The sequence below is a fragment of the Acomys russatus genome, chromosome 3, assembly GCF_903995435.1.
Source record: "Acomys russatus chromosome 3, mAcoRus1.1, whole genome shotgun sequence".
Classification (NCBI taxonomy): Eukaryota; Metazoa; Chordata; class Mammalia; order Rodentia; family Muridae; genus Acomys; species Acomys russatus.
The window spans coordinates 10788941-10802627 of record NC_067139.1 but is presented as its reverse complement, the minus strand read 5'-3'; the positions used below and the strand labels follow the sequence as shown (position 1 = coordinate 10802627).

At 38.6% G+C, this 13687-nt stretch overlaps 1 non-coding gene across 1 annotated transcript; it reads right to left on the bottom strand.

The window, feature by feature from the left end:
- Window positions 1–667: 667 nt before the first annotated feature.
- On the bottom strand, window positions 668–854 carry LOC127187306 (U2 spliceosomal RNA). The gene has a single exon (XR_007830456.1). It is a non-coding gene; the product is annotated as a U2 spliceosomal RNA (small nuclear RNA).
- Window positions 855–13687: the final 12833 nt, after the last annotated feature.

Genomic DNA, 13687 nt, shown 5'->3' with positions numbered 1-13687 from the left:
GGAGAACATTCCAGCCATCTGAGCTTAATTTTAAGTCAAAGAAATCAAATGTCTTTTTATTTTTATTTTTTGATAAAATTGTGTGCTAACTGAAATAAAGAGGGATGATGGGAAGAAGGGAGGGGTGGGGAGGTAAAGGGATGCAGGGAGACATGGGGGGGGAGGAGAAGCCATAACCCCTCTTTGGTTTTCAGGGATGTATTAACATAGAATATAGACAGCAAACCCTACCCACCCCAGAAGCTCCAATGAGCAACAGAAGCAAAGGAGCAGCCCACTTACAAGTTTAGAGAACAGACATGGTGGTCCCAGAAGGTCTTTGTTTTCCTTGTCCATTGCTGGCCATGGTCTTGGATTTATTTTCATTGGGATCTTTGAAATGCATTTACTTAGCTCAGAATCAAATCACCATGTAGAACCATTACAAATGTCAATGAACTCAGTGTGCATTAAGAGAGTTGTAAGTATAGGGACCACAGACAGCCATATAACAGATTGTCCCAGTCAGGTTATTTGTGCATTGCTGTGTTTGCCCTTTCTTGGCTCTTCTCTCTCCTTCTATTGAAAGTCTCTTTTCAGGTCAGACTTTTTTTTCTAGCAAGTCTTTATGGGACTTTGCAATAAGCTTTAAAAGTAAGGGCTTATTTTCAAACTACTGTGTTCCCCGAGGGGGTTCACTGTTCTGGAGGCACTGCAATACCAGGTCGATGTGTGCATGGAGAGAGCAAGCTCCTACTCCAACTCCTACTTTCAAACTCCATTTATCATGTTGTCCTTGGATAGAAGACATATCAGATATTAAACTGATAATAACAGATACTACACTTGATCTTAGCAAAAGGCTGCGAAGCAATAAGATCAGACATTTTCAAATCGTTCTGGTACACCTGTCCAGTACCAGTAAATGTTACCAACATACCACACCCACAGTCTCTATCTACCCTGGAACCTGGGATGTCTACTGAGATCATTCTAGTGTGTCTCTTTTGTACTTCTAAAAACATATCCCCCCGTTTTCTCTTACCATTTCTGTCCTCAGAAGACTCAGAGTGAGAAAAATTAATCTATTGGATTTTGATTACCTCCCAGAGGAACTTGTTCTATTATCTACAGATAAAAGTCACGGTTCTCTCACTCAGGAAGGTCTTTTCTAGTTTCATCCATTTGCCTTCGAATTTCAATATTTTCTTGTTCTTAACAGCAGGGTAATATGCCATTGTATAAATGTACCACAGTTTCTTTATCCATTCTTCAGTTGAGAGGCATCGGGGTTGTTTCCAGATTCTGGCTATTACAAGTAAAGCTGCATTGAACATAGTTGAGCATGTTGTATGGTGGAGCATCTTTCAAGTATTTGCTCAGGAGTGGCATAGTTGAGTCTTGAGGTAAAGCTATTCCAAATTTTCTGAGAAAGCACCAGATTGATTTCCAAAGTGGCTGTACAAGTTTGCACTCCCACTAGCAATGGAGGAATGTTCCCCTTGGTGGGGAGGCCCACTGGACACACAGAGGAAAGGGAAGCAGGCTATCCAGATGAGACCTGATAGGCTGCAGTCATATGGTGGGGGAGGCGGGGTCCCCTTCTGTCAGAGGTCTAGGGGAGGGGAAGAGGGCAGAAGAGGGAGGGAGGGTGGGAATGGGAAGATACATGTGAGGCGATAACAAGACATAATCTGAATAATTATAATAAATTAAAAAAGAAAAGAAAAATAATCACTGCTACAGTGTTAATTTATGCTGTCACTTTAAAAGATAACTTTTTAAAAACAGTCAAAGAGTATTTAACTTAAAATGGAAATAAAGAATATTCAGGTGATTGTTGTTGTTTGTTTATCTACATGCTAAAATCTCTCCAGAAATAGAACAGGTGGTTTTTTTTCAGTCCTCATTGGCAGCACATTAACAGTCTCAGGTGGCATTCTGTTATAATTGCTATGAGGGCCATGTTGGGATTGAGTGTATTTTCTATAACCAAAACCCAATTTCAAGTTTTCCATTAATTTCTTTACCAACTCAGCATTTATTCAGTAGCTGTTACATGAAAGGCATAATGGCAGATGCTGGACCACAGCAAAAGATGCAAAATCAATATCTTAATCTATTCACACCTCAGCTCAAATCTATACCATATCAAACACAAACTCAGCTAACTCTGAGGTATTGATGAAAGCAATCTTATTCAAATTATCAGCCAGATTCTTTTGATTAAAATCCATGATTGCTGGTAGTGTGAACTCCCTACAAAGTTTGTCAGTTGAAGCTAGGTCATAGCTAGTTAACTGCTAAGCCATGCTAACACATCATCACAGTAATGAGGGTTTCTAGTCTCCTCCCAGTGTGTATTTGGTCATTACATAGGAAACTCAGAGAATAAGACACAGCTGCATACAACCTTCATACCTATGTTAACCCACGCTAGAGACACGGCATTAAGCACAAATTGCCTGATGTGCAACCCCCAGATAAAAACGGCTTGATTTATACGTTTCAGTTAAGTTATTCCATAAAGACATTGTTTGTTTGTTTCAATCTTGAATAAGTGATCAAAAAAAGATGGGACTCTGTCATGGACTAGATTCAGAGGTGTGGGTAAGAGGCAGAAGAGTTGTTCTTCAGGGCTCCCCATGAAGCTCTGGGAAAGAAGATGTTCTAGTGTGTGTGCATGCTGCCCAGTGTTCCATCCACAAAACAAAACCACAAGGAGACAACATTTAAAAATAAATGACAAAGCAATGGCAAAAAGAATTCCTCCCCCCCCCAAAGTCAGCCATTTCATACTTTGTCCCATCTTTCATGCCCAGCAGATGGTGAACATAGTTCTGTTTATGAATGAAAACCTATTATACTCTGAAGGAATTTTTGCACACTTTTGGCTCTAATATTCCTTGGTTTTCTTGCTACCACAAAACCTTTCCATAAAAATTGAAATTCTGAAAACATTCACTTACTTTAATAATTGCAAAAATGCTTAAAATATGAGAAAATCGAAAGCTTTTTTGTTGATAAGCTGATAAGGTGAAACTGTTGAATTTTATGGTGATATTAGTTCCCCTCACTAGCCTGTTGTTATGAGCTTTTGAAAGCAAGAATTGATGAATTAATGTGAAAAATTTCACTTTATAACCACAAAACCCCAGGGTTTTCAAATCCCTCAATTGTATCATTCATAGAAGATTTTAAATGATATGCTCATTCCCATTTCAAATATTTACAAGAGTAGCCTTTGCAAATTTAGCAGATTTTAATGCTCAAACAGGAATAACTGTTTGAGAATAAGAGATTTTAGTTGTAATGATATGCTACTAGAACGTTGCTAAGCAGCTGGCACAGGGCCCACCAATTCCTCCAAAATAAGAGTGCAGATATGACAGGCATGGCCTAATGATGCAGGAGCCACATTAACCATAGGCAAATACTTAACTCTTCAAATCTGGTTATTTAGTTTCAATCAACTTCAACTTAAGTAGCCAGACACTGCCACGTGTTGCCTATGAAACGTCATTATCAAAATTCCATATCATAAAATATGATTAGGTGGTAGTAGATTGCTGTTATATTTTTTAATGTACTGTATGCACAGCCTTAAAATTGGTGTTTGTGATGAGTGTGTGTGTGGTGTGTGTGTGTGTGTGTGTGTGTGAGAGAGAGAGAGAGAGAGAGAGAGAGAGAGAGAGCGAGAGAGAGAGGAGAGAGAGAGAGGAGAGAGAGAGAGAGAGAGAATGTGGGTGTATAGTGCTCATGCTATGGAGTGGATATGGAAAGCATTTCTATCACAGATATACTCTCAAATGTTTCTTGGAAGTATGAGTTATTTAAAGTAAATATTCTTCAATGTCTCATCAAAGTGTTAGCATTTTTTATTCTCTTTTTTCTGATTGATAATAAAACAGTTAGCTAAACTCACATGTCCTCACCAATGCTTGTCTCAATCTATATTTATTTTCATTACCTGATAAACTTAATATATTTTGAAATCTTCCTCTGAAGGAAGCATTATAATACAGTGAACTGATATGAAATTCTTAAAAATTAAAATGAAAACATTTGAAACAATGTCTAGTGAAAGAAGCCAAGTGGATGCATGCCTGCAGAACTTCTCCGCCATCGTGATAACAAGTCCTTGCCTGTGGTTCACACTCCTAGTTGCCATCAAGAATGTTCTTTGGGCTTCCTGTCAGGGCAGAGACACCTGGTGTTGTGTCAAGGCAGAAGACAATAGAGAGACCAGTTATAATCCAACCACCACCATCAAGACCTGGCGTAATGTTTGCTGTCTCCATTAAAACACTTTCACTATCCCCCAGTGCATCGTGAGTCCTCTTGTATACAGCCCTTCAAAAGCAGTACTCGGGAAATGCTCTCTATCTCAAGATTTTCCACAGTGATTGAATAGTCATGTTTCTCTGTTAATGGTTGAAAACGTGACATAAAGCAAAACTTTTTTCTTTTAAGTTTTAGTGTGTGTGCAAAGCATGCATGCATGTGTGCATATGTGTGTGCCCATGTGCGTGTGTGATTACAGGTGGAGGTCAGAAGTCTTGCAAGCTCTTGTCAGGCAGAGTGTCAGGCAGAAGTGCAAGCAAGCACCTTTCCCAATGAACAGATCAATAAAAACTTGCAATGTGTTTGCAGGCAAGTGTGTTTTCACACATACCCACTACAGGTTTCCGCAGACACACTGATTTAAGTTTAACATAGTTACTTTGCTATATTGTGCTTAATTTCTATTCAGTTGAAAACACTTCTTAAATTATTGTTTTCAACCCCTAGTTTATTTAGAAGAATTTTGTTGTAATTTCCCAAATACTTTGTGATTTTCCAAGATAGCCTTATTGTTTTTTTCATTTCTAATTTAATTTTGTGGATAGATCACACACTTAGTTTGATGGTATGATTTATATTCTTATAAATTTATTGAATTTTCTTTTACTTCCTTCAACGGAGTCTAATTTTTTACATGTCCCATGTCACTTGCAAAGAATGTGTCTTCTGCTGTCAGTGAACTCCCCTATAAATTTTGCTGAGGTCATATTGCTGGGGTTGTTGTAAGTTTTCTACTGGCTTATGGATTTTTCTGTCAACTCAGAACTCACTTATTGGATAGGAATGTTGAAATCAGAGATTTCAACGATTATGGTTTCATTTAAACTTTCCTCTCAGTTTTCTGTGTTTACTTCACACGTTCACAGGTTCTAGTATGGCTACATGCTTGTTTACATTTGTCATATGTTTTCTAATAAATTTTTCTTTTGTCATTACTCATTGCATTGCTCATTCATTACATTACTCATCTTGAAATATTTTTCTGATTTATTTTGTTTTATTATTATTTTGAGTAGATCTTTTTGTTTTATTAATACACAAAAATTCTATAGAATCCAACCATTTCGCTTTTAAACTGTTTGCATCCTTATGTTTGAAATGGAATTCTTGTGATTTCTGTTTGTGTGTTCGTTTTGTCTGCTCTAACAGTATCTGTCCTTCAACTGGAGGACTTAGTTCATTTACATTCCACGTTTCTTAATTAGGGTTCCCATTGCTGTGACAAAACCCAGTGATCAAAAGTGACTTGGGTATACGGAATTTACTTCAGCTCACTCTTCAAGGTAACAGTCCATCACTGGGGAAAGTCAAGGCAGGAGCTCAGTCAGGGCAGGAAGCTGGGGCTGGAGCTGTGGAGGAACTCTGTGTGCTGGCCTGCTCCTATGGTTTACTCAGCTGGGTTCCCTATACACCTCAGGACCACCTGCCTGGAGGAGCCCCACAGGGCTTTGTTCCCTATCACATCAATCACTAATTTCAGAAAATTTCACATTGACTTGCGGAAAGCAAGTTGGGTTTTTTTCCAATACTTGCTTTCTCTGTACAATAGTCCTGCTGTCCTGAAACTTGCTTTCTTGACCAGGCTGGCCTCGACCTCACAGAGATCTGCCTGCCTCTGCCTCCTAAATGCTGGGATTAAAGGCATGCACAAATCTTATGGAGGTATTTTATCAAATGTGCTTCCCTCTTCTCAAATAAGTCTTACCTTGTGTCAATTTTGCGCACACACACACACACACACACACACACACACACAAGGAGGATCCCATGTAATCATTAACATGGTCTTGTTATGGTTTAGCATCCTGCTATTAAAATTATTGTCCATCCTTGATTTCCTAACTTTTAAAAGATTTGAGAATTTTATTCATCCTCATCCTCAGTTTGTGTGTGTGTGTGTGTGTGTGTGTGTGTGTGTGTGTGTGTGTGTGTGTACTTGCCAGCATACACAGGTGCCATACAATGTATATGAGAGACAGAGAGCAACTTGCGGAAGTGAGTTTTCTCCTTCTACTGTGGGACTTGGAGATGAAACTTAGGTTTTAAGACTCGCAGGCTAAGTGTTTTTATTTCTGAGCCCTCTTCCCAGTCCCACCTTTTGTATCTAACCATCCTATTCTTCCATTAGTTTTCTTGTGGACCTTTAAAGCACTCATTCGCACACTAGCATGCTCTCTGAGCTCATGTTTTACTGGTTATTCATAGAGTGTTCAGTTGCAGTCATAACTGATCATAGCATGCCTTTAAATACTGAAAGTCTATGACAGTAGCTTTCAGTTTAGCTCCTTTCAGATGCTGTACTCTGAATTTGATAAATTTTATTTTCACATGAGCTGTGCATAAGGCAGTATTGTCTTTAAGTCTTTTTTAATTTATCACACAACAGAGATGACTTTCATTTCAGTGTACAGTTCGATAAATATTAGCATGATCATATGTGTGTAGATACCCCCTTAAACAGATTAAGTTGGGCAGACACCCCTATGCTGGTATTGACCTGATTAACACAAAAGGTTGGCTGTTTGGCCATACATTTTGGATGCTCTGTGAGGGTACCTCTGGGCAAAATAAATATTGGTCAACAGAATAAGTAAAGTGGGCTTTCCCTTTTAATGTGAGCGGGCTCTACAAGATTGGTTTACTGAGAATAAATGGAAGAGTGGCTTCTGCCAGATTCCCTTCAAACCAGAACATTCTGTCACGATTTAGAAGCAGATCTGTACCATTCTTTGTTGTAGGCCTGCAGTTATATGACCTGAACTTCAGTCTTACATACACTGTCCTGGGTCTCTAGCTTACCAAAGCCAGGAGGTGGACCTTGAGGTTGTTCGGCCCCAGAAGGAGGAGAGGGTGATAGAGAGTGAGAGGAAGGGAAAGGAGGAAATAGAGAGGAAGAGGGAGAGAGCAATCCAGTAGTACATCCGGGAGAAGCACAACCTTGCATTGTTTCACCACACTCTCCTGCTGACTAACGATGCACAGCACCTCTCCGTGCACCCATTTCCCACCTTCATTTGTTTTAAGTGATGCACCCATCCATAGTCTAATATAAGTTGTACGTGAAATATTTTGAGTTTTGACAAATCTTCATGTACTCATTCTTTTAAAAGCGTCCTTCACATAACAGAGCATACTAATGTTGAAGCCATGTTTAGGAACTCTAAATCCAGGTCCCAAAACTATTCCTAGTATTCCTACTTATACGAAAAATGTATAGAGCAATAAAGCAAGAAAGGAAAATACTCTTAAATATTTGTCATTATCAACCCTTTTGATTGCATGGGAGTGTAAATCTACACCCAGTACTGTTTGCGTTCAACCAAAGTATGTCTAGCACATATTTTAATGTATAACTGCTAAGAGTAGATTTCCTCCATCTTTGTTTGTCTGAAAAGGTTTTCTTTTAAATTTTTCTTTGAAAAGCTAGTTTCACCAAAATAGAAACTAGCTGCAGGTTGGCTCTCCCCCAATTTGTTAATGATATTGTTGTGCTGTTTTCTGGCTGGAGCCACTGTGATGACACATTCACAACCATCTCTCCACACTCTCTCTTGTACAGAATGTCTGGGGGTTTTTTTCCACTGGCTGCCATCAAATTCTGTTTTCCTAGCTACTATTTCCATTAATTTGATTATAATGTGCTTTTGCCTTTCTCCGATCTTATAGCTAGGGTTTGTTGAACTTAATTATTTATATAACGTTTAAAAATAACTTCATCAATTCTTTTAGGATTATGATTCTCCTCCTCTCATTGGGTTACTCTAGTGCTATGTATTTTGCTTCCTTCCACATAATTCTTGCTGAGGTGATGAATTCCCCAACTTAAGGCCACCAAGTGAGTTTTTCATTTTAAATATTGCATTTTTCTTCCCCAGGGATTCTACTGCAATTTCTACTGATTTTTTTATTCCTCTTCTCATCTTGTCCATGCTTTTCCTTAAATATTGATACCTAGTGTTGAGAGCTGCTTTCTCTGTCTCCCTCCAGGACTGTCTACTCTACTGGTTAATTTCTCTCATGATTAGCGGGCACCTTTCCCTGATTTTCTGTGCATCCATGGAACTGTCTTAGATAATAGGAGTGGAGAAGTTTGTGGTTTCTGCGCTCACGGCTTGTCTCCTTCTAAAGAGTGCTGTGCTTTCTCCTGGCACTGGGTGTCTAAGGCATGTCTTCATCATTTGTTTTGGCCTGTTGGCAAGATGCATTGGGACAAACTAAGAGTAATAACAATAGAAGTCTTGTGTCTGAGGAGAGAGCCTCCTATCACCTTGGTATATAACCAAGACTTCCTTGAGGTCTCTGCACCCTGGCTAGGTGAGACTAAAACACCCTTCATTTAAGATCAGTCTCAGAGGTACTGAACTTACACATTTCCAGTATCTGGCTGTATATGACGTCGTGACATTTCAACATAGTTATGCAAAAACAATATTGTTGAATATTTTCTCTCTTCCTCAGTATCCTGCCCCAATTCAGCCTCCTCTAATCAAATCATCTCCTGCCCAATATCTCATTACAGCTGAATTGTGGTGTTATTTTGCAGGTTTTCTGGTTGTTTATGTCATAAAGAAAAGTCTTAATGATATTAACGTCTCCAACCTGGATGAAAGTGGTTGTGACAGAGAGCTATCATTTTTGTGTAAGAAAAATATGAAAGTTTTAAGAGTCCAGAAAAATGCTATAACTTTCCAAAAGGAAGACTTATCAGGATAAGCTTTTTTTTTTTTTAAGTTTATCTTATAGACCAGTGGTTGCCAGAGGCTAGAAAGGGTGAGAAAATGAGAGGAGAAGAAAGATGTTTAGTAGGTACAGGGCTACAAATGAATAGGAAAATGAACATTTCATAGTCCTTGGAGCATACTAAGAGTATTTTGGCAGCATGCAATTAATTGTGTTTCAAAAACAGCGAGTGCAAAGGTTTTTCAGTGGGTCCCAGCGTGGAAAAAAAAAAAAATGGCAAAAGTCTGAGGGAATGGATAGACCAAGTATCCTGACCTGAACTTTGCATATGTTAAACACAATACGCATGAGTGAAAATAGCTCACCTTACCCCAAAAAATATGCAGATAAAGTTGAAAAATACCTAAAAGGATGACATATCAACAATATGATAACAACAGAAGATTATCCTGCTAACTGCTTAAAATTAGAAAAATCAAGTTAATATATGGGTCTATAGAGTAAAGGAATATTTTGAGGAGATTTTACATTTACTTTTGAAATGCGGGGTTCTGTCTGGTGTCTTTAGAAATCAGGGTTTTTAGTCAATTCTGTTTCAAATTCCAGAAACACAGTCCATTTTACCACAAAGGAAGATAAACTAGATTTCTCTTGTGAGATGAACGTTGAGTCTATATCGTACTTGTCCGAACGTATTCACATAATCAGTTTATGGGGACAAGGACAGAGGGCTTATCCTCCATGCTCACTCCAAGCAAGAGCAGGGATAAAGGATGTACATGTGGTTTAAGGGGCAAGGAAGACACGGTGGTTATTTGTATGAAGTAGTTGGGTGTTCTTGCTCTGCTGCAAGTTTGTTTGGGAAAATAAACACACTCAATGGCCACGTTGGAAAGAAGATCAGAGGAGGAAGCAGGGAATGTGCAGACCTTTCTTCTTTCTAAATGACAGTCATTAGCACCACAAGCATAAAAGTTTGTATTCTGCAAATGCTTGCATCTTTTAAAATAGCCTCCGCAGGCTCTACACAGCCAGACGTTCTTTTGAATAAAACTGAGAGCCATCCATGACAGCCCACTTGAACATTGATAACTTATTTTCCTAGATGTTTGTTGCAAAGTATTTGCAATGATTTCTCATTGTACCTGTTCTTATCTTTAAATTATTAATATTCTTCTAAAATGGTTAATGCTTCCTAGACTCATAATAGAACTCTTTGTATGGCTATTCTCTTCTCATATTTCAAAAACACATTAAAGTTTAATTCTACATTTACCAGGTCATTGTTCAAGATGACAAGCCACTAAACACAGTTTTTATTTATTTGTATTATGGAACTTAATCTATCTTCCATTGTGAACATGAACAAAAAAAATAAATGACAAAACTTACTTTTCTATTTCCCTGAAAAATATAATTTCCTGTGTAAGTAACTGTATTCAAGTAAAATCAGGATTGTATTTCTCTCAAACAAACCAACTGAATAGGGGGGGGTCTTTATTCCCCAATAATCAACTTTAACCTTCAAACAGTTTTCCATTTTCTAAACATTAAATATAGATTAGTCATAGCTTGGAATGTGTATGAATATGACCCTTATGGTCAAGACACAGCAAGATGTCATTGGAAAAGAAGTGACCACTCTCCAATTGGCTGTGGCCTTGGAAACAGCTCAGAAACCATCAGATACTGTCAGCTAAAGGTGCTAAGAGGAATTCGGCCCCACGGTTGTCTTCAGAACCATAGGTTTATAGCCATTATGATCCAGGGTATTGAAAATATATTGACAGATCAGTGAAGCATCCATGGAATAGCACTCTTAAAAGAAAAGTACATACATTATTGTCACCAGAAACTATGGAGTGAAAGGTCAATCTGAATATCTCATATGATGAACACCTGCTGCAACATATAGAAGAGACAAGGCCAAAGCAATGATGAAAGCAGAAACAAAAAAAAAAAAAAAAAAAAAAAAACAGACACCATGACATCCTGGGTGACAGATGACCTGTCGCCTGCTTCATTGACTTGTCAATATAGTTTCAATGCCCTGGATATTAATGGCTATAAACCCCTGTTCCTGAAGACAACTGTGGAACTGAATTCCTCTTAGCACCTTTGGCTGTCAGCGCCTGATGGTTTCTGAGCTGTTTCCAAGGCCATGCAAAAAAAATAATAATAGATAAACAAATTAATAAAGTAGATATAACATGGGAGTGAAGTTACATCCAGAGAAACCCTAGCTTCTCTGCCACCAGGACCATAAAGGTGTCTCAATTCAGCCCATCTCCTCTGTCCCTTATTAATACATCTACTCTGTGTTTAGAACATATAACATCCATTGGGTAGATGTGTATAGTGAGCTGCAAAGGTGGTAAATCTAAGAGCCCATCCAGTCTCACTATATCTCCCTTTAGGGTCAGTCTATGTGTCAAAGAGACTTGCCCTGCTCACGTAGTTACTGCTAGAAAATAGAGTTACACCGCTGCACTGCACACAGAGTGGATTTTCCAAGAAATAATTAAGGGATTCAAAAATAATAGTAGAGTTCATGTATGTATCCACTATGAGTCAAATTCAATCGAGAAGGCTAATTTTTTACTATGTTTTTAATTATTGCAGATATTTTTTAAAAAATAGGTAGTGTTCCTAACTTGGAAATAGCAAATAGAGAGGAGAATCAAGAGACTGTCAATAATCCCCAAACCAACGAAATTAGGCAGCATACTTGACCCAATATTTATGTTAAAATCCAGAGTTAATAATAATTCAAAATTGATTAGTGCTTATTGGTGTGTGCGAGGTATCACAGTGCACATATGGAGAGGAGAGAACAAGTTACAGAAGTCAAGTCTTTCCTTCCAAGTGGATCCCAGGGATGGAATTCGGGTTGTCAGGCTTGGTAGCAGACCAGTTTACCTGTCCCCCATATGTCTGGCCCTGGAGTTAATAACCTTAAACTGAATATTCCTACTCCTTCAAAATAAATGAGTGATTAAATGGATGAATAATGCCAACAACATATTAAGTTTCCACATGCTGGCATGTATCTCACATGATTTAAATGCATTTCAGAACCAATTAATTATGCCTTCAATATAAATGCTATATTCATGTTTATTCCTTGTTCAATACTCAAAATCCTTTAAAATGCTGAGCTATAAATGTCTTATCTCTGAAACTGCAGAAGACTTTCAGCCTCAACCCAAACATAGAGAATATTGGACTCATTGTTCTGAAATCAACAGACATGACCTTTAGCTGGCTATGGAGGGTCATCCCTGCACTTGCATCATTTGGTAAGATAAAGAAAGAAGATTGCTGTGCTTAGTACCGACCTGCACAGCTGCGCAGTCGCTCAGTGGCTCATGACAGCCTCAACTCCCATGACACGTTGTCTCAAAACCCAAATTCTTCTTCTTCTTCTTCTTCTTCTTCTTCTTCTTCTTCTTCTTCTTCTTCTTCTTCTTCTTCTCTTCTTCTTCTTCTTCTTCTTCTTCTTCTTCTTCTCCTCCTCCTCCTGCTCCTCCTCCTCCTCCTCCTCCTCCTCCTCCTTCTTCATCTTCTTCTTCATCATCATCATTAAAACACCAATATCAATATCCACAGCAATAGGGCTGTGCTAAAGGTCAATGCATGAGACCATGGGTCGCCCACGTAAATGCACTCAAAAGCACTCTACTTAGAGCCCTTCTGCCTCTTTCTTAGGTGGCTGCCCATCCCAACATTAAACTCAATCTCTGAAGTGTATGGCCATGCTGTTGTGGAAGCCAGAGGTGAGTTACCTTCTCATCAGTCCCTCTCTGCATTGCTCTTGAAGTACCCATTCTTAGAAAAAACATACTCACGTTACTACAGACCAGGCATTTTATTCTGAGAAGTATCATCTCTCCAGATAACGTGTTCAAATGAAATTAGAAGAGAAAGGGTTGTAGTAGCCTAGCACATTAATGATTACACCTGCATGAGCACTTTATCACACCATATCAGAAGTTTAAAAATGCACTGAAATAATCTAATGTGAATCTCCTGAGCTCTCCTCTTACTACCTAAGGATAAGATAAAACTATACCACTTAATACATTGTACAGGCTTCCAACAAACAAAGATGCATCACTGCACAGTGAATGCGGGCATGCAGTAACTCCAGAAAATGATTTTTCTATGTGCAGAGAAGTTGTTTACAATGGACTAAAAATGGGGTTGAGGAGATGTCTACCTGGATAAATACCTGCTGTGTGATCAGGAGGGCAGGAATTCAGAGAGCTCTCTAGATATCACACAAACCCAGATATATTCACACACATGTGTAACCCCAGAATTGTAGAAAAGGAGGCAGAGACAGGAGGAGCCTTGGAGCCCATGGGCCAGCCAGGCTAGTCAACATATAAGCTCCAAATTTAGTGATGAGATCCTGTCTGAAAAAAAAAAAACAAGAAGAAAAATGCTTGGGGATACATCTGATGTCAATCTCTGGCCTCTACATACCCCATGTATGTGAACACATACATATTACAAAGTACATACACAAGATCACATGCGTATATGCATGTGTATGCACATGTACACACACACACACACACACACACACACACACACACACACACACACACCACAGAATAAAACAATACACAATCTATAGGAGGTTTCAGAGCAAAGAAACCACACAAAATCAAAAATAAAA